This window comes from Haemaphysalis longicornis, unplaced genomic scaffold, assembly GCF_048455015.1.
Source record: "Haemaphysalis longicornis isolate Haplotype H1 unplaced genomic scaffold, Haemaphysalis longicornis Haplotype H1 scaffold_12, whole genome shotgun sequence".
Classification (NCBI taxonomy): Eukaryota; Metazoa; Arthropoda; class Arachnida; order Ixodida; family Ixodidae; genus Haemaphysalis; species Haemaphysalis longicornis.
In genome coordinates this window covers 54397921-54425339 of record NW_027526225.1, presented here as the reverse complement: position 1 = coordinate 54425339, position 27419 = coordinate 54397921, and the positions used below count along the sequence as shown (strand labels likewise).

Below are 27419 nucleotides of genomic sequence, written 5' to 3'. Positions count from 1 at the left end.
CGCTCGTATTTCTGCCGGGCGATTTAATCGAGTGACAGACAGACAGACAGACAGACAGACAGACAGACAGACAGACAGACAGACAGACAGACAGACAGACAGACAGACAGACAGGCCAAAATTTCCGTCTTTAGGTCACAAAAAAAAAAAAGACTACTGTTTGCAAAAAAGATTTCGGTCACGTAAAATGCCAATCCTTGTTAAAGATGTTCCGTTACGCCACGGCTCTCGTAACCACCGCGAAGAGGTAGCTTCGGGCGTGAAAACGACCCTCCGATTCAGCCGACCAGCAAGGAAGGAGTTGCGCCGCGAAAATTTTAGCGCACACAAGCCCGCCGGGAAGCAGCACTTTCTTCGTGTCGGCCGCGGAGCCGCCGCAAAGAGTCCTCGAGTATAGCGCTAGCTATAAGACCACTTGCGACACCTCGTTCTCGAGTGCGAGAAAGTGTCGTAAGCGCGGGAAAAGCAAAAGAAAGAGAGCGATCTTAAAACAGCCGTCGGCGAAGAATGCGAGCAAAGAGGCTGCACTCTTCCACGGGCGCGTTCGTGCGAATCAAGCAGAAATGCGAACAAAGGTGCCCCCCTCGGTCGTTATCTCGAAGGCGACCGAGACGCATTTCGCAACCTGCTCTGCGGTCTATACGCACCGTTCCCTCCTCGAGGCATGCATTCCCGTCTCCGCGCTGCCCCATTTTCTATCTTCCTTTTCTCTCTCGCTCTCGCCGCTTTTAAGACGCAGCGGCGTTATTGCTCCCATCAAGGCAATTACCAGGCCGCCCGTGTCACATTAGATTTACTTACTGCCGCCTCCTTCGCAGCCCATACGGGGACGGAAGCTCACGGGGCGGAAAATAATGGCGGCGGTCAGATTTCGGCCGTCAGCGCGACCTGGCTCGTTCGGGCCGGCGAATCGCGCCTTGCGCAACTTGTCACGCCCGACTGCTTCGACGGCGGAATGCGAGCGCGCGTGTCGTGGCGTCGGGGGGCACGACAAGTCTTGCGGAAGCCGGCCCTCGTCTTTAAGGTGCTGCGAGAAGGAGAAATTCGATCAGTAAATAACGCGATATTTTTCGACAGCAGCACCAACTGCTGGTACCGCGCACACCAGGAATTAAGCCGTCCTTCGGGGTCAACCAAAGCTGTGAGGGGGCCCGCAGGACCTTATGCTTGCCTCCTGCTTTTCTTGCAGTTGTTTCTTTTTAGATGCGAAGCATCTCTTGCTCGGGGGGATGTCCCGCGTCCGTGCCCCGTCCGCAGCGCCTCTGATGATGATTGTGGCAGGATGCCCCTAGGGATTGGCCAACCAAAGAATCCACCACGAGATAGCTTCGCGTTCAACCACCGTCGTCATCTTCCCATAGGGGAACCGCTGAAGAAGAAGGAGATGAAGACAAAGCTGCGAAGAGGAGGGCGTGTACGTTGCTCTCAGCCGGTGCACCAGCGTCAACAACCTTTACCTCACCAACGCTGACGGAGACTACCGATTCTACCACAGAGACGACAACATCGACAAGAACATGATGGATGAGTTTCGGCGCCTCGAGAACCACCACCTACTCACCGTCACACAACAGTACCTGCGTGCCTTTGCTACCGGTGTGGACCCTGGCACCTCTAAACACCAGATCACTCAACATAACGGCAACATAATGGAACCACACGGAACCCCCATGATGCTTCGCATCCTCATCAGGGTTCCCCACGGGAAGATGGCGAAACTTTTTTTCGGGTGCACCCGAAAAAAAGTTTCGAGCGTGTCCGCCGACAAATGAACGGGGTGATGTATGTGCTGGTGTCGATTCAAAATTTATGGTGATAAAACAAATAAAACGTTTTTAATCTTTCACGGCAGCGTCTAGCTTCGAGACTTTCTAAATTCGCGGTATGCGAAAGCGCTGCAGGGGACGCGCGTCTACTGTAAGAATTGAAAATATATCTTGAAGCTTTTCTTTGAACGTTCTCCAGTTTCGAAATGTTGGTTACACTAGAGCGAGGTCCTACACAAATAGAATACATTTTGCCCCCTTTTCGCGTGCAAGTGAATGGGTATGTTCGTAACAATGCCACCTCAGCGCGCGGACGGATAGGCGCGATGTGTTCGCTGCGTACGTCACGACAAATAGACATCGTCTCGGTCAGTGCCTCGTGTATCATCGGCGGAACGAGAGGTGAAGAGTGGGAACCCGTTCACACGAGAGACGGTGACGCACGAGCAGGCTTTGCAGAGAAACGACGCACGCCTGGAGGAGCCCCGAAATCTCTCCTCATTCACTCTAATGAGCTCGAAGAAGCGGATGGCGTTTCGTTCCTTCTTTCTCAATGAAAAAAAAAAATGGCGCAGCTTGCGCTGTATAGTCGCGCAAGGCTGGAGAAACAGCAGAGCTGGGGGTCGACCTAGCTCCTCCCCACACTCACAGCGGATCCCAGGAGAGAGGAAGCAGCCGGACCCCAGCAGTGCAAAGCCGCTTTGGACGGCCCTGTAAAGCAAATACCATTAAAGTATGTACAGTGCTCAGTAGCAATCGTCGACATCCCTTTCGTCATCGTCTTCCGACGGCAAAGCAGCGTATACTCTTGTAGCGCATTCTTGCCTTGGTAAACCTCGACATTTTCGGCAGCTGATCCGGCAGACCCGTGGCGCGCCGGTCGTTTCTGGACGACGACGAAGGCGGGAGCTCACGCACAAGCCTGGAAGACGCCGGGCGGTTGCCGTGTGCTCGGGGTTTTCTGTCTACGCCGGACGGATTTGTGTCGACGTGAACAGCTCCGCCGAAATGGAGCTATAGCAAATCGCCCGATGATTAGACAGCAATTCCCCTGCGAGTAGTATACCGTTGCTGTTTTAGCGATGCCACCACGGCATATACGAGCTGCACGCGGAGAACCAGCACGCGAATTAGGAACGAAGTGCGCACAACACATCTATACGCAGCTGCTCATCAGCGCACGGTGCGCTATTGTTACCCGCGCGCACATGTGCGGCCGTGCAAACTCTGGACTCGTAAAATGTGCGACAGTAAAAGCCCGCCTTATCTCGACCACACAAGTAGAGCCGTGTCGAGCCTCAGGTGTCACTCTTTCGGCGCCGCTCCAACGGAATCGGACTGTCTCGTCGAGAGCCAGCCTGGGGTCATTCGCGGCGGCCTGGGTGAACGCTTCAAAAGCAGAGCGATCATTGCAACGTTCGGAGGAAGCTGCGATGCACTGCGCGGAGGGAGAACGGATAGCACCAGCGCGCTGGCCCGAGCTCACTGCGAATGCAGGCTGCACTTGTGAGGCGCGCTTCGCACGGACGCCCGTCTCCATGGCAAGAGCACGCGAGAGATGGGAGAACTCGGACGCGTTCATTCGCGAAGTAGCCCCTTGCTTATTGTGACAGAGAACGCGAGTGGCTGAGCACCAAGATGCGAGCGTTCCCCTTTTGCCACCCGGACGCTTCCGCGCAGTGCACGGAGCCTGAAAGGACGCGCTGTCCTCAGCGCTTTTGCAGCCACGCGGCCATTCGTCTATTCGTGCAGAAACGCGTTGCAAGTACACTAATCACCGATAGTAAACAGAGATTTCCTTTTACGGCGGGAATGCGGAACTGCCTACTCAAAAAGGGCAGCCCGTACTTTAAACACACAAAAACACCAGCAGTGGTGAAAACAAGGAAAGTCACAGAGGAAGCGCTTTCATTACATATGCAGTTTTTCGTCATGTGTTGCTATAGAGGGAAAGACGCGAGTGGCGAGGACTGCAACCACCGATCTTCGTACAACGCGAAATTCCGCAGCCGTTTCTATAGACAAATTGCCTGCCGTGTTTATTCGCTGGAATAGGACGACTTCTAACACCTTCCTCGCAGGGAGTGAGGAGCAGCCAAAGCGTTGGATGAAGTCTTTTAACAAGGCACAAAATGCGCAAAGTAGTCGGTGAACAGTGCACATAGTAGCAGCGCCGACGGAAAACGAGCAAGGTCTCCAATCGGCGCCACTGAGCTACATGCGCGCATTTCTTCTTCTCCGTGTAATGAGCCGCGCTCCCGCTTCCGCAAGTGAAGGGCGCGCGCACCGCACAGAGCTGCTGATATGATGAGGAAGGGGAGACGGGGATATTGTAGCCTAAGCTGCACACTGTAAAAACAATCCGTAATTTTACGGACAAATTACGGACCAGATGGCCGTAATAAAACAGATCCGTGTTCCGTTTGATGCAGAACGAAGAAAACAACCGTAATTTAACGGAAGTGCGCTCCGTCCCTCAGTATACGGATGCTCTCTCCGTTACACGTCAAACGGCATCTTTTTCTGCTGTGCAAAATACGGGCGTTTCCTCTCTATGATGCAGAACAGAAACAGATCAGTTTATTAATAACTGCAAGAAATATATTGTCGTGGCGATCGTCGGGAATCGATCGAGAAGCGAAAACTGCGCCCCGACAACATTCGTGGCGTAATGAATGCGGCTCTGTTTCGTTAGTGTCCAAAGTGTAGTAAACTTAGTGAGGACCATGAGGCCCATATGTATACCGCTCAACACGACCGCTGTATCTTGTCTTTGACGCTCCGGCGACGTCGCTGCCCCGGACCTGCAGCTTTTTTTTTTTTTAGCGGTTTTTTTTTAAGGGGCATGGTTCGAATATACAATTGCATTTTCATGGTTTGTATATCCATGGTTTTCATTTGTCTGCATCCGAGGATGCAGACAAAGAGTCCGTGTCGGAGCTGTCGCGGCTTGACATGACGAGTCGGCGTGTTTACTTCCGTGGTGAAGCACGTGTGTGCGGGGGGAGCAGACGCCGCAGTAAAGTCGCAGCGTACCGCAGCGCCGCATGGTAGACACACGTGGCAGAGCGTCTTCGCAACACTGTGACGTCACTTCTTGAATCGGCGCCCTGAAACCGAAACCGAATTCTGTTCACAAGAATCGTGCGATAAAAAAAATTTGACTCAGAATATGTGCATGTGAGAGCATGTATGATGCTTTCTAAAGAAATATAAAAGGTTTGCAACAAAGAATGCGCAAGCAACAAATTTGGTGGCACAACACCTTTAAAATTCTTTCCGTTGTCTAAATTACGGAAATGTGTCCAGCAACATTTTACCAGCAGCTTTCTCCGTAAAATTGGCCATTTTTTTACAGTGTACACTGGCCGAGATTGAGCGGTTTCGCGTGTGCCGTGAAGGGCCGTTCTGAACAAGCGCGAGAAGCATTGGATTGGTTTGGATCGGATCGGATTGGATTGGATCGGCTTGGATTGCATTTGATTTGGATTGGATTGGATTGGATTAAGTTGGATTGTGTTGGATTGAAATTCAATCCAAGTGGAGTACGGGTGCTGAACCTTAGCTCACGCTACGTATATCCTGGATAGCCGAGCTAAGCCACTGCTAATTTTTCCACTACAAGATGGGAGGAGTGTGGAGGAAAGTTGGCGATGCCAGCATGTCAACTCTTCCCCCGTCAAATTGCTAAGTTGAAGGGAATCACAAACAGTCCACCGTGATTCTTTGACGCTAACTCAAGTACAACTACAAGGTTTTTTTTCGCAACTTTAGTGGGCGGCAGCACGGTCCAGGAGCTCAGACGTGACACGGTGACACCGTGATTCTTTGCTGATAACGGGGTACAAAAGCGAGGTTTTCCACACAACTTTCATAGACTGCTTTACAGTGCAAGAGTTAGTAGGAACGTGCTAAGTGTCCAGTCCAGGAGCGTGTTAAGCGTGGCGGCGTTTCACGGCGCGCAAGAGAAAAGAAGCATCGTAAGCGGAAAGACCCCATGGAGGGTTGGCTGCAAGGGTTGTGCGGAAAAGCAGCGGCTGTCTTCGCTCTCACGCGCCATCACAAAGCAGCGATCCGTGTGAATGACTTATTTGTCAGCGAGTCAAAACGCGGGGCGCAGCGTGGTGCTCTTCCCACGCAAGGCGTTGTCGCTGGCCAGGCGCTTCCGGCTCAACGAACGAGCCGCAAGCTTGAGGCTAGACGCACGCCGTAACGCTCGAAAGTGCAGATTACTACCCACATACGCGCAGCAGTGTGCCACGAAGACAAGCGTGGTTCATTAAGAAGAGGGCGGATCACAATGACGCAAATTCGCAGAAATGACCGAGCCATGAGGGAAAAAAGCAGGCGGCGCAGCAGCGGCGACTCGCCAGCCACGTTCGACCGGCCGCCTGTGCGGGAGATGGTGGTAGTGGGGCCTTGGATTCCGTTTGATAGTTTCCTTTCAACGCACTGAAAACTATGCTTCAGTGATGACCGTATTACGTCAGTACTCCTACCCCTATTACGCCATATCCTATAGCGCGAAACTTTTCAATATTTCGTCTGTCTTTTAACCACAAGTGATTTGTAAACATTTATTTATTTATTTATTTGTCTGTTTATTTGTTTATTTAGTTGTTTGTTTCTTTGTTTCTGTTTGTTTGTTTGTTCGTTTGTTTGTTTGTTTGTGGCGAGTGAACCTCAAGACGGCACCCATTTATAGCGCTGCCTTGCTAAACGCTTCATTATGGTGCCAGTACCGAAGAAACGCTCGTGCCGGCGATTTTAAGAATAGGCCATCACACCGAATACAGATCTGGCTCATTAAAAACCACGCTTTGTCCCAATAACAATTATGCCAATTTCATAAAAAATTTCGAAGGAATTATCGAGACGATTCAGAAGACACACGAGGCTCTCCCCCCAGCCACTTCCGGCGATTTCTCCGTCACGCCGCGGGATCTCGTTTGTGCGATGCGATCTAAGCCATCGCTGAGAAACATGACTGCAGGGGCATCCAGTTTAATCACACCACTCGAACGCAAACGTGCAGTCAATGCTCATATGTTTTAATGTTGGTCCATATTTACTTGAAGCGCGAAATTTGAATGTTTTTCAACAATTCTTGCATTTTTCCAGCCTCCAACAAACCGCCTTCACTAGTCACCAAAGGCTAGTTCTTTCAAACTGATCAAATTGGTATTTTGTCTTGGCCCCTCTGAAGGATTGAAAACGAATGCCGTGGCCGTGTAATTAGGCGTAGCAGTTCGGGTACATAATCTATAAAGGGTGGCGTGCAGGCTCCGAGCAATGGCAGGAAGTCAATTCCGCAATTTAAACTCGTGCCCCAATGTTTGTGGGGGAAAACGTCGACAACTTCCTGCCTTTTTGTTCCCCCGTTCGCGCCTATTCATAGGCTGCCCGCAGCACACACCGATATGTCTAATTCAGGAAACAAAAGGTAGCCTTGTCTCAACTTGCGTAACTTGTTTGCTAAGCTTCATTGAAAGGGCCGGTGTGTCGACTTTGTCGCTCCACGTGCTTCCGCCACGATAACACCCGCACATTCCTAAAGAGTTCAACCTGCGTATGTATTGCCCACTGACATATGATTTGGTACCGTAATTGGCTTGCCTAGTTGGTATTCCATTATGTATAGTTCAGCGCAAAAATAGACAGAAACTACAAAAGACGCAACACAAGAGCGCTAAAGACAGACAGGGACTGGAAAAGAGCGATAAAAATAGGCAGGGACTAGAAGAGACAACACAAGAGCGCTGACACAACACAAGACACAACACAATCTCTCATGTGTTGTGTCTTTTCTACTCCCCGTCTATTTTTGCGCTGAACTGTACATAATGGAATACGTACCTCACTGACAGCGGTACTTATGTGCATGAGTGTATCGCACATTAATGACAGGCTTCCTAAACATACATGTGCTCCGATTCAGGCTTCAAGTTTTTTTCCGTAGAAGTAAAACTGTCTTTTTTATGACCACCGCTGACTAAAACCAGAACGGAGAACCCCCGGTGCGTTGGGTCTGATGGCGATCACAACCGAGGGTGACTTCGCCACGATCGCCCCGTTGCACTACACAAGTTGTGCTCCTGGGCATTCACTGTCTTTCATCGCGTGGATAATTCTGGTGCAGCTCACACCGAAATTTGTCTTGTGGTACATCCTGCGAGGTATCAGGCCTGATGATGCGAAGCTGATCTAGCGACCCGCTTGTGCCAAACGATGTTTAGTTTCGTACGCTTATCGCACCACGTCGGAGGGAGCCTTAAGGTAACCGCTGTTGCGTGACGGAAGTCGTATGCGGTAGCCAAGCATGGTTTCACGCCGTACGACGCCAAATATGATATACGTTTCCGTAAAGGATGCTCCACTGCAAGGACTAGCATAGTGCGGGAAAGCCGACTTCATAAATGGTTTCACACCGTACGACGCCAAATATGATATACGTTTCCGTAAAGGATGCTCCACTGCAAGGGCTCGTATAGTGCGGGAAAGCCGACTTCATAAAAGGAGACCACGGTCCACGTTCAGTGGAAGCACGGGCGTGACAGCATCGGGCGCGAATCGAAACTTCCAACTGGTTCTCAACAACCGTCCCTGATCTCCCCTTAAAAACGAAGAAAGAAAGACGGAGAGAGGAAGGGAGAAAGAAAGAAGGGACTTGCAAGTATTCAAAGCCTTTGAAAAGCTTCTTCGGCTTTTTATGAAAGTAAAAAGGCTTCACACAAATTTGGTTGTTCGACTACAAACTGTTTACATCCGAGTTATAAAACTCATATGAAAACACATTTACTGTCTACAATAACTACTTTTTTCCGTTTTTCTCGATCTGCTCAAGACCTTAGCATTAATCCACTTACTTTAACAAATTTACCGGCCGTATTTGCTGCGTGATTATTCAGGCAACAACGACGGAGGGAGCTAGCAACTAATGCTTTGCGTCTAACTTACACATGCCAACAATGGCGATACTTCTAAGCAAGAAGTCTACGTAACGATTGCTTGTTTTACACAAAGAACATGTAAAAAGCGCGCGTGCGGGGATTTATTTCAGTTGCTCGTTCGCGATGAGACCTGCAGACAAGGCTGGATATGTCAGCACAATAATTTCACGGAAATTACACCGCGATAACGTCGCCACGAAAGTTATGCTTAAAACGCACTTCCCACACTGCCAATACAAATTGATGGAACTTTCCTGAAACGTTCCGTATATACGGAATTATGGGAAGTTCTTAGCTATCATGACACAAGGCCCGCTTTAAAACATGGGATATCTTGGAAAAACACATGACAATAACGTAGCACATACCCTTCGAAAAATTTGACATCATTTTTTATTCTATAAGACTGCCACAAGTGCCACCTTATTCTCCTTATGAATTTCGTATGTGCCAGGTGTACGGAAAACATACAGAGTATCATGTCGCTCTAATTTGACGATAGAAACAAAAAATTGTACCAACCGTAATTATTTGGAGAAGTCCTGTGATGTCACTGTTTTTAGAAATTAGATCTCTATTTACGCATGAGTGCGCGATACTCCGTATGAACTCCGTATTCCCGTAATTCCGTAAATACGGAGCGTTCCAGAAGGTATCTAACAGTAGTTAGTCATCACCATTATTACGGTCGCAACTAATGAGCGTTACCAGCCCGTTAGCATTTTCACCGCTTGCTCCCTCCTCGTACACTACACGCCTTACTCCTTCATACGCCGGTAAAACCTCAGCCACAAATCACCGCGTTCTTTTTTTTTTAACGTTTGGTGGTTTAAAAAAGCAGAACCAAAACCCGGCGAACGTATGTAGTGCCGCGACTCCAGTTAAACGGCGCAACTAAAAGAACACGAAACCACCACCAACAGTATACCTGGAAGAGTTCCCAAAACTAAGTTCCGCAAGTACTGGCGAATCGCATGGAAAGCGTCGAATTTTGTCCGCCGTCACCCATCAGTCAATGCTGCTATTTTTATCACCACGCGAAAACAACAATGTGCGAAGTGAGCAACCCACCTGTTGGTAATGGTAATCAAATGTAAAGACCGCTCAACCCATCCATAAACGCTCTCGTCCGCCCTCGACGACGACGCAATATCCCTCGGCTCGGGCAGAACACACTCTCGAGGGCTCACACGACAGCCTATCGGCTTGGGCCACGCTGACCACCGCGAGGCCGGCCGCGCCTTCTCGTTCAGAGCGCGGCAGCTGCGCAGCAATTGCGTTGTGCCGCTGCAGAGCGCCGCCAGTCAAAATCCTGTCCGGAAGCAGAACCCACTGAGTGCACTATACGGCGGTACAGCGACATCTGAGCCGACAAAACAACCCCCTGTCGCCGAGCTCGATCCAAAGAGCCTCCAAGAAGCACTAAATCTAAAAAAAGCACGCGGTCGCGAGGGCAAGACGCTCCTAATCGGGCGCTACTTCTCTGTGCGCAGTCGTTGGAGAGCACCGGTGGGAGTTTGGGCAGCGATAGCGTCCGTGAAACGTACAGATAGCGCGGCGGCCAGCCCCGTGTTGTTGGGGCTTCGATTGAGGAAGTCGTCTATCTGCCGTCTACTACGACGCCGCAACCTCCTTCCTCTCGGTACACAAGACTCGGAGCGTGGACCACTCTCAATCCACCTCGAAGGCGTGAGAAAGTGTCACAAACTTGCGGGCACAGTGCTTTCTCTCTTATTCGAAGAATATTAGTATACCGCAAGTGCAATGTACGTTTTCACTGTGTATGTAGGAAATAGCGTTAGTGAAACTAGACATTTCCGAATATATTTATGCTGTGAAGGCGCGAAGCTTCGTGTGGCCGAGGCTGGCCGGAGGCGCGGCCGGCCGAAAATCGGCCACCGAGGCCTCGACCGGGCAGAACAAGGGGCGCACTTCTGTGAGCCGGTCACTCGCAGTGCATCCATGCAGTAGATTCTCGATGAACGGAACCTCAAGGGACCGAAAAAATCAGCTCCCTTTAACAGGAGTTCCGTTTACTGAGAAGTGCGAAACTGCAAATTCATGTGCGCACGCACTCCTAAGGGCATTTCACAGAATGTACCCGGCCGAGCACGACAGCTCCTGCCCGTTCTGCAAGGAGAAGAGAGGCACTCTCGCGCACATCATAGGGGAGTGCACGAAACTCAAGACCCCCCCACCTTCCCTTCCCCCCACCCCTACCCCAACCCCCTCGAGCGATGGGAGACCTTGCTGTCCAGCCCCGACCTCGCTACTCAGTACGGACTGGTGGCCAGGGGCCAGGAGCTGCTGGACACATATGGGTCCCGTGACTAGGGAACCACCCCATCTGGTGCCTGCGCGCACACACCTTTTTAAAGGGCTCAGTAAAAGTTGATTCTCTCTCTCACGGAACCCTAAGCACTGGAAGGTGAATGTAGCTGATAGTTTTTCACAAAGCAAGAAAACTGCAAGAGGTTTAGCTACAATATTCACGAAGTATATTTGGCAACAATTACTCCCTGTGTCCTAAAAAAATGCCTCAAAATGAACCAAAGAGCCGCGTCGGAAGTCAATAATGATGTCCTTTCTTTTCTAATGGAAGCAAACGGTGTGCACGCCTCATGACTCAACTTCGCGAGCGCTTACGAGACACCTACTTTAGAAGACGGCAACACGGTAATGAAGCACGAATACCACCACGATGGCACGAACGATGCGGCAGGAGCTAAGCCCTGTAACCTCAGCGACTTTAATAGAGACCTAACGACTAGAACAAGAAGTGTGATGTTGCATTCGTCGAGCTAACACGGCTGGCTACTAATGAGACGAGCCTTTCGAGGCCAACGAGGCCTTAAAAAAAAAGAAAACAAGAACGGAACAGCCGGAACAGGAAAAAGCAGACGCTATTGGCCATGGGTCTGACAAGAAGTTCCATTTCCGGTTCCGTTTACACGGCGAGGCGTAAATTTTAATTCCGATTACCGAGAGCTTTTTAGTTTATCTGAATACAAAACCAACCAACTTACAGGCCACAGCTCCGTTTAAGCGGCAATTCCGTTTAATCGAAAACCTTGGAAAGAAAAGGGAAGAATGTGGTTGGTCATTAAAAGAGACGACGAATTTGGAAAAACAGAAAGAAAGTGGAGAAAAAATGCCCGCCGGGTGGGATCCGAACCCACGACCTCCAGAATACACATCTGGTGCGATGACCATTACGCTACTGGCGGCACTGGCTACCACCCCCAAGCACAGGAAACAAAATATCTTAACATAAATACCGCAGAAAGTGGAGGGGGAAACAGCCCCGCCGGTAGCGTAAGCCGGTAACCTTGACGACGGCCAGAAAAAGTCCATGCTATTGCTGAGCCAACTACCCACTAATTCCAAGCCGTCAACAGAGCCAATTGTTAAGCCGTCAATAGCGCCAACCAGCCACAGCCCGCGCAAACAAACCCCCGCTCAACCACCCAACTCGCCGCCATGTCTACCAGAAACGACAAAGGAGGACTTGGGCATGCGCCTGGCTGACCACTTGGTGAGTGTCATCGATCACTGAAGCACAGGTGTGTGTGTGTGTGCGTGCGTGCGTGCGTGCGTGCGTGCGTGCGTGCGCGTGTGTGTGTGTGTGTGTGTGTGTGTGTGTGTGTGTGTGTGTGTGTGTGTGTGTGTGTGTGTGTGTGTGTGTGTGTGTGTGTGTGTGTGTGTGTGTGTGTGTACGACTATTTTCACTTGAATGCTGTGTTAGAGCCATTTCCGTGCTCACATCCACTCCAGCGTTTTTTTCTCACTGACAGTGCGTTATGCATTGCTTTCTAGGGGTAGGACCACCACCTCGACCCATGTCGCCGACCACGGAGATGGTTGGCATGGTAGCAGGTTACACGGCCCAAAAACAAGAATCACTCGGGCGGAACACGCCACCTGCTGTCTGTGCAGAGCCAACCGGTCCCACAGCTGGTGCAGCCTGCAATGGTGCAGTGCACCAGGTGGGTACAAATTTCCCATCTTTGGGGTTAAAAAAACTGCCCAACATCTCTGAGCTGCAGTGCAGTAGTGAGGGCTCGTGATTGAATTAATTAGCTTTGGTTTCTTAGCAGGGGCCTAATTTCACGTGTGAATGCATTTTGCCTCAAAAGAAAGAAAAAAAAAGCAGTGGCTCAGCTCGGCTATGCCAGGATATACGTAGCGTGAGCTAAGGTTCAGCACCGTACTCCAATTGGATTGGATTTCAATCCAACACAATCCAATTTAATCCAATCCAATCCAAATCAAATGCAATCCAAGCCAATCCAATCCAATCCCATCCCATCCGATCCGATCCAAACCAATCTAATGCTTCTCGCAGTTGCGCAGAACGGCCCTTCACGGCACACGCGAAACCGCTCAACCTCGGCCAGTGTAGCTTACGCTACAAAAGCAGCGGTCATCCGAATTTGGTAGCACGCAGGTTTAATGCGGGCCGCTGCCGCCTGTTTTCTGGTAGAGGCTGGAAACGAAAGGCCAACTCATGTTAACGGGGCCGTGAAAACAAAATGCAAGTTTGGGTTGACTGGAAAGATTGCCTCGTTAGAATAACGCTGCACCAATTTGAACACAGACCTTAGTCAAATAAGTGACATAATGAGGAAAACGGAGAATGGACATGCAATACCCTAGCTGCTTTTCCGCAGTGAACTGATGACGTATTATGGGCAGCTCGTTGCAATTCGCTGAGGCCGGGAAAATCCAATGCAAATTACAGTGGTTATAGGCTTGCAGAACAAGATATCTGCGTTTAAACTTAGTGCCCATTCTTTTTATAGCAGTAACAAGTTTTGGGTAAAAAATGGAAGTTACGAGCAAACACATAAACATAAAACAAACGTGTATTTTGTCTTCTCAGCCCCTTTTAAGAACACCAGGTGGTCTAAATTCTTAGCTATCCACCACGGTGCGTCTGGTAATCGTCTCAGCTGCACCTCGACACTTCATGCTGTTTTAAACGTAAAACAAATACAGGATGACGATCACGTATTTCGGCCTCAAATTTTTCTGTACCCTCCCGTTTTGCCTTTTGCCAAGTGAGAAACCTGCAGTTTGGGGAAATTTTGCCAGTGCATTAGAAAATTCCTTTGGGCCCTTGAGTCCGCTTACGTGCTTCGAAGGAGAAAGCATTATGGCTTCTCCTGGCTGATAAAAAAGAAAGGAGTACTATGTGTGTGTAACCCCCATCTTTCTGTGCCGTCTTTGGCGCTGTTTGTTGCATTTTACGAAGTATGAACCAACAAGCCCAAACTTTTCCATTGCTTCACTTTCACTTTTTTTTTGTCTTTTGGTGCGAATTACTCGGACAAGCAGGCTGGCGACACCTCACGCCACAGCTACCCCAGAATCGTAGTTCTGCGCAGCTGTAGTGCGCACCTCTTTTACTAGCATGCCATCACATTTACCTGTCGGACGGCACGCTTTAAGATAACTGTTGTTCTGCCCCTGGCCATGTGCTGAAGGAGCGGAGTGGTAACTCAAGCGGCTCCTACTCTTGAGGCTCAGGTTAAATTGCCCATTCTTGGATAAAAACCAGCGTGAACTCAGACGAAGACGAAGGAAGTGAAACACAAGGACACAAACGGCTGTCCTTGTGTTTCACTTCCTTCGTCTTCGTCTGAGTTCGCGCTGGTTTTTATCCAAGAATGTATTTCCAACTAGCCCAGCTTGTAACCCTCCTAAATTTCCCATACATACTCAAATGGCTGTGTAAAGAGTATACGGCAACCAGTTTCTGTATCGTGAAATAGGCACTGGCGTCACCTTTGCCTTGAAAGGAAGATTACCCCCACCTCCCCCTCCGTGCACTCACATATAACATAGGATTTCACATTCAGTGGATATGGTTTGTTTGTTGAGCACAAGACGACAGCCTGCCATGAGAGTCTCTTTCGGAGCCAAATCTGGTGGCGGCAGCTACAGCTTCCGCAGCGCCCGCTACGAATTCCGCTGGGCAACCAAATGGTCGTGTGCTTCTCCTCGAGTGAAAGCTCGGAGCGGACGATAAGACGAGGAGGGCGGAGCTCCTGCAGGAGGAGCACAACCTGCACTTTCTGCCGATAAGGAAACAGCAGCAGGCCACACCTAAAAATATACAGCTAGAGGCTCAGCTGATAAATTAGCAAAAAGAGCTTGAGATAGGGCTCCTGAGAATAACATAGAGCATGAGCAAACCTTGCTCGCCCAGGCTTTCGAGTGAGAATTCGACAGGAGCACGTGTGGTCGGGACGAAGGGAGACAGATTCTATTGTATTGCGAGCGGGAGGATGTCGGGGCCTTGTCCTTACCGGAGTGGTGTTTCTTGTTGGAACATTGCAATAAAACAGCAGACACCGGCCAAAGAACTCCTAAAACAAAAACAAACAAGACATTTGGGCCTTATTACAGGAGCATTGGCTTCCATAGGCAAACCAAAACATCTTGTTTGTCTTTGAGAAGGTTTGAATCTCTTGTTTGGCCGGTGCTTCTCATTTTTATTACGGCCAAGGCTTTGCAACAGAAATAATGAAGGTATGTGTAAGCTCTGTGATTTTAGTCTGCTGCATTTATTTGACAAATGTGACTATCAGAGCTTTAGAAGTGCTTGAACAAAGCCAAAATGCTTTGGTACAGACATTTTGTTACCGGTATACTATTTTCCCTTGCATGCTGTAGTGGAGGCTTTTCGCACTACAGGCAACCAGAATGTCGAGCAACTTAGAATAAAATACAGAAATACCTGGCGGATAGAAAACTACTTGCTTGATTCGAATTGAAACGTGGATGTTCGTATAGGCACGTTTCAGTGATGTTTGCCGCTTGGGCAACAGCACCGTTTTAGGGTTCATGGTGGTGTGGAATATAACTCTGCGAATATGTGCCTCCCCATTTCACAGAGCCTCCCCAGTTCACCACTCCTCTCTTGCTTTTTCGGTTACCTGTTGTGTCTGTTTGTGCATCAAATTGCTCCTGTGCACAAGGCGTCTCGACAAAAGGAAAAATGCCAAAATGAGATCTGCATGTTTATCACATTACCTGTTGTGTCTGTTTGTGCATCAAATTGCTCCTGTGCACAAGGCGTCGCGACAAAAGGAAAAATTCCAAAATGAGATCTGCATGTTTATCACAAATGCATTCCCGCCAGCAACCCAAATTCCTTTCACAGGTGCTTCTGAAAGCTTCAGGAGTACGAACGAGAAATGAATCCACAATAAACGCGAACCTCACCGAAATCTGCTATGCGGTGCCCTTGCAATAAAATGCCCCTGTAGCAAATTCGACTTGCACTGGTGTCACACTGATGCAACACACAACACATGACAGAGCCCAGAACACCACAGAGTCTTTAAATAGGTTTCCTATGAGTTTGTTATAAGGGGTACAATGTCATTAAAAATCTCAGTGAGCACGTTGTAATTGGTACGTCTGGGTTGGCGGCAACCACACACTGACGGTCTTACCTAAAAAAATACTGCAAGCGTTCATCGACTCCATACCGTAACAAGTTAATTAAGAATGTGAACGTGCTTGCATGGCAGAAACGCAAGGCATGTCAATTAGGAACAAATTATTTGCATTGTATAAAAAGACAAGATTGATGCAGTGGTTAAAGTGTACCTGCCGACACATACACACATCATGCGCCTCGAAGGTCATATATTTGAGCCATGTTTCCGTTAGGCAGATTATATATATCGAAAGAGCAAGCGACAACAATAAAGAAAAAAATAATCCGCTTTCGGCTGTTGGTTATGCACAGAAGTAGGAGTGACTTATCTCTGGCCCCTAGCTGCCCGTACAGTTTTCCTGAAGACTCCCAAGTTTTTTTGCAATAGTGCGCTTCTCACAAGGAGCAGAGAGACAAACTGCTGTGGGAGGATCAGCAGCGTGGCACGCTGAAAAAATTAGCCCCGAGTATACTCCTACCACAGTGCCTGCAGTTGCCGTAGGCTGAAGCAATGACAAAAAAAAGAAAGAAGTGGTATTATGTAGTCGAAGCAAAAGACATAAGAAGCCGCAAGGCACTGCACCCATTTCGAACTTCAAACAAATACAGTTCGAAGAGTTCGAACTTTTTAGCCCCATTTGTTACCAAACATAAACGTAATAAGGAGCATCAGCTCGATAAACTGAAAAAAAAAAAAAAAAAAAAAACAGATTCAGAACAGAAAACAACAGCAGTTCAGCTTTGCGCAAAGGCTCCAAAAGTTTCCTAGTGGCCGGCACAAGTGTTCATTTTACAGCAAGGTCAACATGGATAGATACAGCTAGGTGATGTGATGATAAGATGTTTTTCCAGAAGCTTCCATGCACTTTGCGTCTACCATTTCTCAAAAAGCAACACTGAACTGCCTTATCCAACAACTTGAATCGAAAAATTCGGCAATTCGGCCACAAAGACAAGAAGTTCGATTCATTCGACAGATGGCGACATGAAGATTCAGAATAACAATCACGCTAATTCTAATGGCAAACATCTAACAATCATTAATGATAACAAGGCCCCCAGATGACGGAGTGGAGACCAGCCAGCAACTCGCACTGCCCCCGTGTCGTCGCTGGGCCTGGACTAGTGGTGTATACCACACGGTCGACAAAAGCCATTATCAATAAACACGACTGTGCAATTGTATTTGGCTGTATACATTGCATTCGATTGTGCGGCCTGAATGCTAGCATGCAAATAACACACTGACTACGCTGCTTGGATGCCCCACAAACGACCTTACTGATTACACTGTAAAGTTAGAAATTTGGAGCTGCAATAACTCTTTGTGCATGTGAGACCCCCTTTGGGGCCAGAATAGAGTTTGGCGTAACAGAAGGCCAGTCCTTTAAAGCAAAGCAAAGATGTATGCTGTATTCATGGTCCCTCACAAGGAGAAATTTGTGCACACTCTAACCAGCATAACATTCTTGTTTAACTGGATTTACTGTGTAGAACAAAAACACCTAACAATCACACAATGTTGCAACATAAAGAAAATAAAACAACGCCAAAAAATGTTCAAACTATAACCACGTGAAGCCACTTTCACGAGGGATGCGACAAGGTATACCTGGTGACAGGTTTAAAGAATACCGAAGTGCATACCGAAGAGCAAAAGCAAGTTGGCGTATATCAGTCGTCACAGTGCCGTGAATGGCGATAATATCAGTTGCAGCACTACCTCGACGCGTCCGGGGAGTGCATCACCAGCCGCGCAAACCGGCTTTTTCCCAGCAGCTCCGTTGCCTCCTTACGGTGCGGCACACAGTAGGTTTCACCAGATCTTCCGTCACTGCTTGAAAGGAGCCAGCGCCGTAAAAACTGGCGAAAGCGGAGGGACAGCATGATCAGCTGCTGCAGTGTAGGCAGCGGCAGTCCCCGGCTGTCATCGTACACGGCCTTTGGCTGTCGCTCATCGATTACCGCGGTGTTTTCGGCTTTTCGTCGTCGTATACGCGTCACCAGACACATCAGTGTCACGACAGACTGCCTCGAAACGGGCGAACCGTCGCGCAACGTCGCGCCGCTGCCGGTGCTGAGCCGCCATATTGGAATGACGAAGTTGCCTTCAAGCTAGCTGCCAAGCATACTTGAATTTCGGCCGACAAAGATCAGACGAAGTAGGATTAAAATACGATTGGAGAGCGCGTTGGGTCTATGAAATGAGGGAAGACGGCGGCAAGTTAAGCACGGTTTAAGTTGAAAAGAAGATACATTTATGAATTCGGGGGTAAGTCACCGGCCCTATCGGTCGTGCCAAGCATGCGTTTATGCCTGTACACATAGGCCGACCACGGGACAAGTGCGAGTATCATTTAGTCAACCCCGAATGAAAGTCGATATTATTGCTACGGCTAGTATTAAACTGCAGTTTCAAGTTGATTCCGGTTCATTCTGTCCACACAGCGTTAAGACAATGGACGCAGAAACGGTGGGTCACATGACCGCCTTTTCCCGAGCGAGCGTCCTGGCACCGTTCGTACAGAATTTGGTTCCTGAAGGGTGAACCGTAACCCGCAATAACCGGCACAGCGCAGCCGCGGCGGCACGGCACTTTTCCCCGGCGCAACGGGACCAAATCGGCGGCCATCATTGCGAGTACACCCGGCGCCTCGTTGCTGCAGCGTCGCGCGCGGCGCAGCGCAGAGCGGGACCATCCGTCATGTCGCCAGTGACACCGAGTCCTTCGTGTTCGTCAGCGGGGGGGAAAGACGACTGTGCAATCAGTCACAATGGCCGCCGCTGTCTTTCGTCTCCTCCTCCCCCGTCGGTTCCGACAACGCCCGCAGAAGGCTTCCTGGCCTTCACGCACACGCTTCGAACCCCTTCATGACAGCCGTCCCTGGTTTACGTGCGCGGAAGAGAAGGAGGAGGCCCCTTGGGAAACTTCCGCGCTCAGCCGCTCGAGGTTTCGAAAGCGTCGACTGCGGTCACTGTGTTGTGCGACCAGACTATACAGAGGAGACGGGGCAGTGAAACATTGCTTGGCGGTGCCGACGTAAGTGGAGAGTAGCGCGTACGGTGACCGCCGCACACGACGCCAGCTTGAGGTGCAATACACAAACGCAGCCGTTTGCACAAGTCTTTCCTTCCACATCCAGCCGCAGCGTTCCGCGCTTACGTGTATCTTTTTTACCAGAGATCGACTTGTACGCGATGCCTGCCCTGGCTGCACAGTAAATTTTCGTTATAACAAAATCGCGTTGTCCGAAATGTTTCGTTGCACCCATAGCAATGTGTAAGGAGCCCGTCGTACTCGCTTTCAACGAATTATCACTTACATCGAAGCTAATTCCATCTCCCGAAAACTTCGTTATGAAAAGGGTTAACTGTATTTTGTTTCCAGTAGGGAGGAAGGCAATTTTAATCCCCCCTCAAGAGCTTGTCTACGGCTTTTTCCACACGGAAAGGGAATTGCTTCTTTCGAGTTTGGTTACTAAATCCAGCGTTAGGGGTAATTTAAAGGGATCATGCAGACAAACTGCAACTTCGTTCAATATGGAAGAAGTTTGGTAGCTCACACAGCTCCATTACAGCCCCGAAAGGCGGTTTGTAACCAAAACGGGGCAAGAAATATTGAAACACTTTCAAATTTCGCGACACAGCGACCTGCAGGAGTGACGTAATACGGGCCAGCACTGGGGATCCTCGATTTACCAGTCCTGGACGGTCCGCGCGCGGGCAGTCCGAGGACTGCCTTCGGAAGGGAAGCCTCGTAGGATTACATGGGAAAATCGGGCGCCGGATCGCGTCTCGGGTAGTCCGCAGACGACAGGGGACTGATAATCGAGGAGGCCCACTAAAAACAGATGTCCGTGCACGTGAGGCAGTTGACACCTTCGAAATCACCCAACCGCGTCTCTTGGCGGTGTCAAGCTTCGTCGGTGGGCGCCGTTCCCACAGACAAGGTCCCGCGACGTCGCCGGAAAGCGCCACTGCTCCATCCGTTTTCCTCTACGTCTAGATTACTTCTTTCAAGTTTGCGATAAACTTGGCACCATTGTTATCGGAACACAAGAGCATTTTCCTTCGTGGCCCCTTTAACTCCCAAGTGCCTGCCAGCGTGGACTTGACGAATTTTCACCCCCCTCTTTTGTCCCTTCTTTCGAGAACTGCGGTGCATCCCTGTTACATATTTAAAGCGACGGGCACAAGAAGAGGACGACGAACATGGCATGAAGTGCGGGTATGGGGGGAATGAGGTGGCGCGTGCCATCATCATTAGGTTTTTGGAATGATGCTGGCCGCTGGCACAATAAAGTGGTCCTCCCTCTACGTGGCCCGCTGCTCGGTTTTCAACAATCCCTCAATAAAAATTACCACCCCTTCCTACAGAAAGTTAAGAGAAGCGCGAAAGCTAAGACTGCGTCCAACCTTCGCTGAGAGTGCCGGTCCAATCGGTCGTCGATCCTTCAAAGACCCAAGTCGCAAACCAAGAACGAACCCAACGACATTGCGGGCTCGGTTCCCGGTCGCGCGCCGGCCGCTTTTTTCCGAAAACACCCCCCCTGTGTTCGAGATTTCGGAGCTCGTTATTAAAGATCCCCATGCAGGTGGTCAAAATTTATCCGGAGCCCTCCACTACAGCGCGCCTCATCGCCTGTGTGGCCTCGGCGCGTAAAACCCCACAATCAATCAAGAGCGAACCCATACGACGATTTCTCGCGCACTAAGTAAACGATCTAAATGTATACCGATGAGTGGTTTATGAGATAACGGTACACTATTGTACTCCTTCGTGATCGACCCAGTCGAAAGAGACGACAAGAAACATTTGCGTAGTTTGTCGTATTTTTGCGTGCCGTACTGTCGTCTTGTCGTATTCTTGTCATGTCGTGTATTCGGATGTTCTATCGTGTGTCGTATTCCTGTCCTGATTTTGATGTTCGGCACTCCTGATGTTCCGTCAGTAGTTGCACATGGTTTGAATGTTATTGCCCAGTGTGAAGAGTAGCGGAAACGGCTGTTCTGTTGTGACCACAGAAATGTTTGTCTTTGAGAAAATTGACTTTGTCGTTACGACAGAAATGTGTGTTGTAACAACAGAGGGCTTTGTCGTAACAACAGGACTTCTGTTGTCTCAACAAAGTTTTTTGTCGAACGACAGGAATTCTTGTTAGGTTTTTGCGGTATTCCTGTTGTGATTTTAGAGTGGAGATGCACGTATTGTCGCATCTAACCCGTCACCGCCCCCCCCCCCCCCCTTTTTTTTCGCGATTTCCAAGCACCGTTTTTACAATCAGGGAAGTCCGGTTTCACGCACGCGCCGTGTGTCCAGGGTCTTATCAGAGCTTTCCGGTCGACCAACCGGTCTATGGGGAAATGCATTAGCTTTTTCATAGGACGCCATTGGCCCGACTAAGACAGCTTTCGCTTTAAAACGGCGATTATAACTCGTTTAAACAGCACACCCCTGAAGGCGGAACCAAATCAAAGCTTCTAACGCGGATCATTGGCCTCCGTTTAATGCAAAGCGGACGCTTGCAAGCTTGCGCAAGAGCCGTCTTTTCCCCTACGACAGCGTATACAACGGGTTCAAAGGTGTACCTTCTTCCGCCTGCAAAGCCCGCGCGATATGCTCGCGCAACTCAGTCGCAACGCAGAACGGCCCGTTTTTTTTCCTTCTTCTTATAACGACTCAAAAGCCAAAGAGGGGCCGCCGAAGTGTTGCGTGTCTTCCCCTTTGGAAGCCTTGCGGGGCATATGCGCTGCTTTTCACCGCGATTCCTCTTTTTCTCCTCTGCCTCTTTGTTACGCAATCCTTTCGCTCGTTTTCTGGAAATAAAACTCGGAATGAAAGCGACCGTGCCTGCAGATGAACACGGCGCGTTATATGGCCAGCGCCCTCGGCCAACCCCGATGTCGCTCGTCGTGCCGGAGAGATCTCCGCTCTTGCGTGCGCTCATCGGCGATGTAACGGATACCCTCCGTACAATTGAGTGCACCTATGTCTTGGACGGAACGTGGTTCTCCGTCCCTGCAGGCAATGCATACGGATGGAAAGAGAAGAACGACGTGAGAGTACGGACAATGTTGTACGCCCTCTAATACTGACGCTTTCCATTAAAGAGACTCTGCAACGCATCCGATAAACGCTTTCACTCATTCCTTCGCGTCTGGAAGCACTGCGAAAGCTACAGTCATCGCCAGCCGGGAGCGGCACCGCATGATTTGCTGGTCGCAGCTGATGTATACCTTCCGTTTCTGCTTTGCCTCTGTGGCTCTCTTTTAAAGGCGATAGCCTTTCTTGGGCTACTTAAACCCAGAAATTTTGGTCTGTCTGCATGTCTGTCTGTCAGTCAGTCTGTCTGTCTGTCTGTCTGTCTGTCTGTCTGTCTGTCTGTCTGTGACTCGATTCAGCCACCCGACCAAAGTAAAACATAGTCACATATAGTCACAGCAAGATTTGGCTGTCAATAGCCAAGTTGGGCGACCTTTCGTTCCGCTTGGTTACCTTTTTTTGTTTGTCATTTTTTTTTCTCCCTTGCCATTGTCTAGGTCAACGCTATTATAACGAGCAAGCTCGCAGATTAGGTACACATTTTCGCGCAGACGCAAGGCGTTACACTGTTCGCATTGCTGTACTGGGAGAGAGTGCTGACGCGTTTATCAATCCTCCTTTCTATGCCGCCTACACCCCGCACATAATCCGAAAATGGCTTTCACCCAATCTGCCTCTCCAATGTACATTCTGCAATACCCTCACATATGCAGACCTCAACCATCTCCTTCGGGATTGCTCCTTCTTCTCGCAACATCGCTCAGACATCATCACGTCTTTCCACGTGCCCACAAGCACCCCAGAAGACTATCATACTATGGAGAAACCTCTACTGCACAAAATATGGCTGTTTGCTATCAAAAGTGGCCTAGCACGGGCAGTGTAGCTGGGGTCGACTCTGGTCCCTGCAAGCTACCACGTCCCTGTAAAAGACGCTGCATTCCCCTCCCCTTACTCCCCCTTCCTCTTCCCTAAACCGGCCTCTGGCCCTCCTTACCAATAAAGGTGCTACTACTACTACTAGAGCATAACAATCAGTGTTCGGAAAAATTCAGCGTTTATATGTCGTGCGAGAGAGAGGTACGCGCCCACGGCTTTTCTACGCACATTTAGTGTAGGCGCCCACGCCTCTTGCAGTAAGCTCATCTACAGCCGATGTAACGACAAAGCGCTAATGACGCCGCTGCAAGACGAAGGAAACAGATGACACACGCACCGCTTCTGCCGTTTTTCGTCTTCATCCTATTCACGATCTACCAAGTCGTTCACGATACCCTCGTGGATATGCGCGTGTGTATACCCAAAGAAAAAAATCCTCCCACAGAACGAGACTTAAGAGCTCCATCGCCTGCAGTCCGGTCACTGTTGAACAGATAATAGCGAAGACATTGGATGTCAGCCGCGTTCCCAAACTGGATTAAACAGTAACCAAACGGGAAAAAACTGTATTACGCGCAGACGTGAGACGGCCATCAACGCCGCCCACTTCTGAGTATACGATTCCCTCGGCAGCAGACAGCATTGGACGGGCCCGGTGCATACGAACAGGCGCAGCTCGACACAAAGACGCGGATACCTCTCTTAGTTCAGGGAGAAGGAGAAACGTGTGTTGTGTACGCCTTGAGGCGAACACTGTATGTATGCCGCCGCGCAGCTGCCGCCGAGTTTTCCATCTGCGTGCACACCGGCGGCGCCGACAGCGCACGTCGGCAGCGGCCCCTTCCAAAAGCTTAGAGCTCTTCTTCAACATGGAGTATGCCCAAAAGAAGGTTTTATTGTTGTTGGCGTTTTTTTTTTCTTTTTCCCTCTTCACTTAAACCCGACGCAATTCATCGCTCTCGTATATTTACAGGAACAAACAAGAAACAACCGTCCCTCGCAGTGCTGTCTCGTCAATCGACTGAATGTTGTATCCGCCACGCAAGCAGGGAGAGGGGCATCCATTAGTGGATCGGAGGAGCTCAGGTCAGCCTTTGCCTCCAATTTCCGATGGTTGCCGATTATGTAGCGAGGAATACACAAGCCCACGAACAAAAAAAAAACCAACAGATTAGCAAAAAGGTTGCGAGATATATAGACAGTCACACACTGGTCCCTAGAGTCCGGGGCCTTCAAGGAAGACATTGAAGCCCCGCATGGCACCGCATGGTCCTCAAAAGTATTTTAAACACAGGTTTTCCACGCGCAGTAATATTTGCGCTGTGGCTCGCGCACACAGCACACGTTCAACGTCCCTCCGAAGACCACAGAAGGGACACACAGGTGATTACACGAGTACTATGCTGAAGTGAAAGTGTTTGCTGAGGCAACACCGAAACGCACGTGATCTGTAAGATGCTCCGGGGTGGGCGTTGTGGCATGCGCAATGTGCATTTTTGGTACTCTTCAGTAATATTTTTCTTTTTGCTGTTTTGTGCTTGTATACTTTCATTCCACACTGTTAGTGCCCCTCTTCTCTGCATGGTGTTCTTACCACGAGATAGCAATAAGTGAATAAATTAATTCCTACGTACGCACGGAGTGGGGATAAGGTATACGTAAATGCGGGGGTACATGAGGGATTCGCGGGGTATTTGTTGTTGAAGCAGTACAGTCCCACTATAACAAAGTCCTCGGAGAGGGAAATTTGCTACGTTATAAGCTGTACTCGGGTAAAAGCGGTGACGGCTTGCTCTACCTGCACTTCAGGTGAGACCGTAGAAAAACTTCGAATAAAGCGCCACTTCGAAGAACCCGATTAATTCGTTATAGCGAGAACTTACCGTATACTGCGAATGCCTTGTTCCTGGAGTAAGCACTATCACGGTGATAATGATAGTGGTGGCAACGATGCCCAGTTTGCTTGAATTGCCGGAGATAGATTACATTTTGTGCTAAAAACACAGTCACCTAAATCGGCTCAAACGCGCCTCCAAGTGTTACGGTCACGTCCACTTTTATCTATGCTGGCTCTACCACGCTACGCTGTAAGATGATTAAGGCCCTCAAGGGTGTAAATCACTATCTATATCTAACACCCTATAGCAGAAGCACAGGGTGTTTTTTATAGGGTGTAGGGGCATTAGTCTAAAGACGAAAAGGGTGCAAATCAATTTACAGTGTACGACGGCTTCGCGTGTGTGTGACTTCCAAACAGGTTGCTTGCCGAAAGTAAGCGCTTCGTCACTTCGGTTCGTATACGCAGCAGTAACGAAGCGACTGCCACAGAAACGAACTGAAGGAATAGCCGAGTTAACGTAATAAAATGGCGAGATGCCTTTGAGCTTCCAAAAGAAATCGCGGTCCCGAGGCACCCCTCAAGGGTCGGTGATCACGCCGCTCCTATTCAACCTAGTCATGATCGAGGTCGCCAGTAAACTCGCAGAGAGAGGTGGAGCACGTCGGGCACACCATATATGCCGACGACATCACGCTGTGGGTCGAGGGCGGCAGCGACGCTCGAGTAGAAGAGGCGCTTCAGCGGGCCGTACGGACGGTCGAGGAAAGCCTCAAGGGCACCGGCCTCAGATGCTCACCGAGTAAGTCCGAGCTGCTGCTGTACAGGCCCAAGGACGGTCCCCGCACCGAAAAGAGATGCGACCGCGAGGAAATCTCCGTCTACACCAAAGGCGGTACCGTCATACCCAGAGTCGCAGACATCCGTATCCTGGGAATGCTTATTAACAAGCCCGGAGGTAAGGGGAAAACAGTGACACGGGTCGTCGGCAAGTCGGCCAACGCCATCAGACTAGTGAGAAGAGTGTCGAACAGACGGAGGGGACTTCGCTGGGAGAACCTCACGAGGCTCGTGCGCTCTTTCGTCCTGAGCTACATCATATACGCGGCCGCCTTCCGCAGGTGGACGAGGCCCTAAAAGAACAAGCTCAAAACAGTCATCCGAAGGGCCTTCAAGGCGGCCATCGGAGTTCCCGAGTCCACCAGCACGGAGAGGTTGTACACTCTGGGCATCCACAACACCCTCGACCAAATCGCCGAGGCCCAGAGGATTTCCCAGCTGGAGAGGCTCTCTATGACCAATCCCGGTAGGAGAATCCTGGAGAATCTGGGAATCCGATATCACGAACAAGGGGCCAAGACGCCCGTACCAGACAAGATAGGGAGAAAAATCTGCGTGGACGCGATCCCGCGTAACGTGCACCCCGAATACAATGAAGGCAGGCACAAGGCGAGGGCCAAGGCGCTGGCACACCGGCGACGCGGGCGCCCGCTAAGTGGATGCTGCCGACTAATCGAGTAGATGAGGTTTCGCCGTGGTTGTCGCCGATGCCGGGGGGAGCATCACAGCGGCGGCCAGCACGACGAGCAGTACAACCGAAGAGGCTGAAGAGGTGGCCATCGCACTGGCAATCAAAGACCCGGGCTGCAGCACTGCCCTCAGCGACTCGCGGCAGGCAATAAGGAACTTTGCCCGAGGCAGGGTCTCTGCTGCTGCGGCGAAGATTTTAAACTAGACATCGAGACACCTGGAAAGGGCGAGAATCAAATGGTTTCCGGTACACGCAGGGGAAGTGTCGGACACCAACGGAAACCGTAACGAAACCGCACACGCCCGCACGCGCGAACTAACGGACCGCGCTGGGGTCGAGCTGTGATCCCTTGTGGTTCAGCACAAGAGACATAATGACCAGCTTCGAAGAGATCACCAAAGCCTATCGGCTTGCCAGACACGCGCTCCCAGCGCATTTGTAAAGGGCTGAGCAGGCAGCAGGCAGCAGGCAGCAGGCAGTCATATATAGGCAGCTCCAAACAAGAACGGTCATGAACCCGGCTTTCACGCACAAGATTTTCCCGGAGGCACACCCCGACGCTACGTGCAGGGTGTGTCACGAAGCTCCCGCGACTCTCGCGCGCATCGTCTGGGACTGTCTCAACTTCCCAAAAGGTTCTACATCAGGAAGGCTTCCGCCCGCCTTTGAAGAGGCGAAGCGATCCGAGAACCAAGACCTCCAACTCGAGGCCGTCCAGCGGGTCATCGTGGCGTTGGTCAGGCAGGAGTCTTCGCAGCCCGGCAACGGGCGGGGGGCCTCTAACCCTGGTGGCGACAGAGAGGACGACACTGGCCAAGTCTGAAGTCTTAACTTGGACTTCAACTGCAGGCACAATAAATGTTTTTCCAATCCAATCCAATCTAATATAAGTTGTTTCGGAAGTTTCGATAAAACAAGAGCTACATCCGTTTTTGCAACCGCACTCCCTCCGTGGACGTCCAA

General features: G+C 50.1%; 1 protein-coding gene across 2 annotated transcripts in view; it reads right to left on the bottom strand.

Moving 5' to 3' along the window:
• Positions 1–27419, bottom strand: part of LOC144162671 (cAMP-dependent protein kinase catalytic subunit 1-like) — a gene marked incomplete in the record, with an annotated part of 437842 nt that overhangs the window by 329327 nt on the left and 81096 nt on the right. Inside the window, 1 exon segment of one of the 2 annotated variants that reach the window (XM_077693297.1) lies at positions 9788–10058. 2 annotated transcript variants of the gene reach the window in all.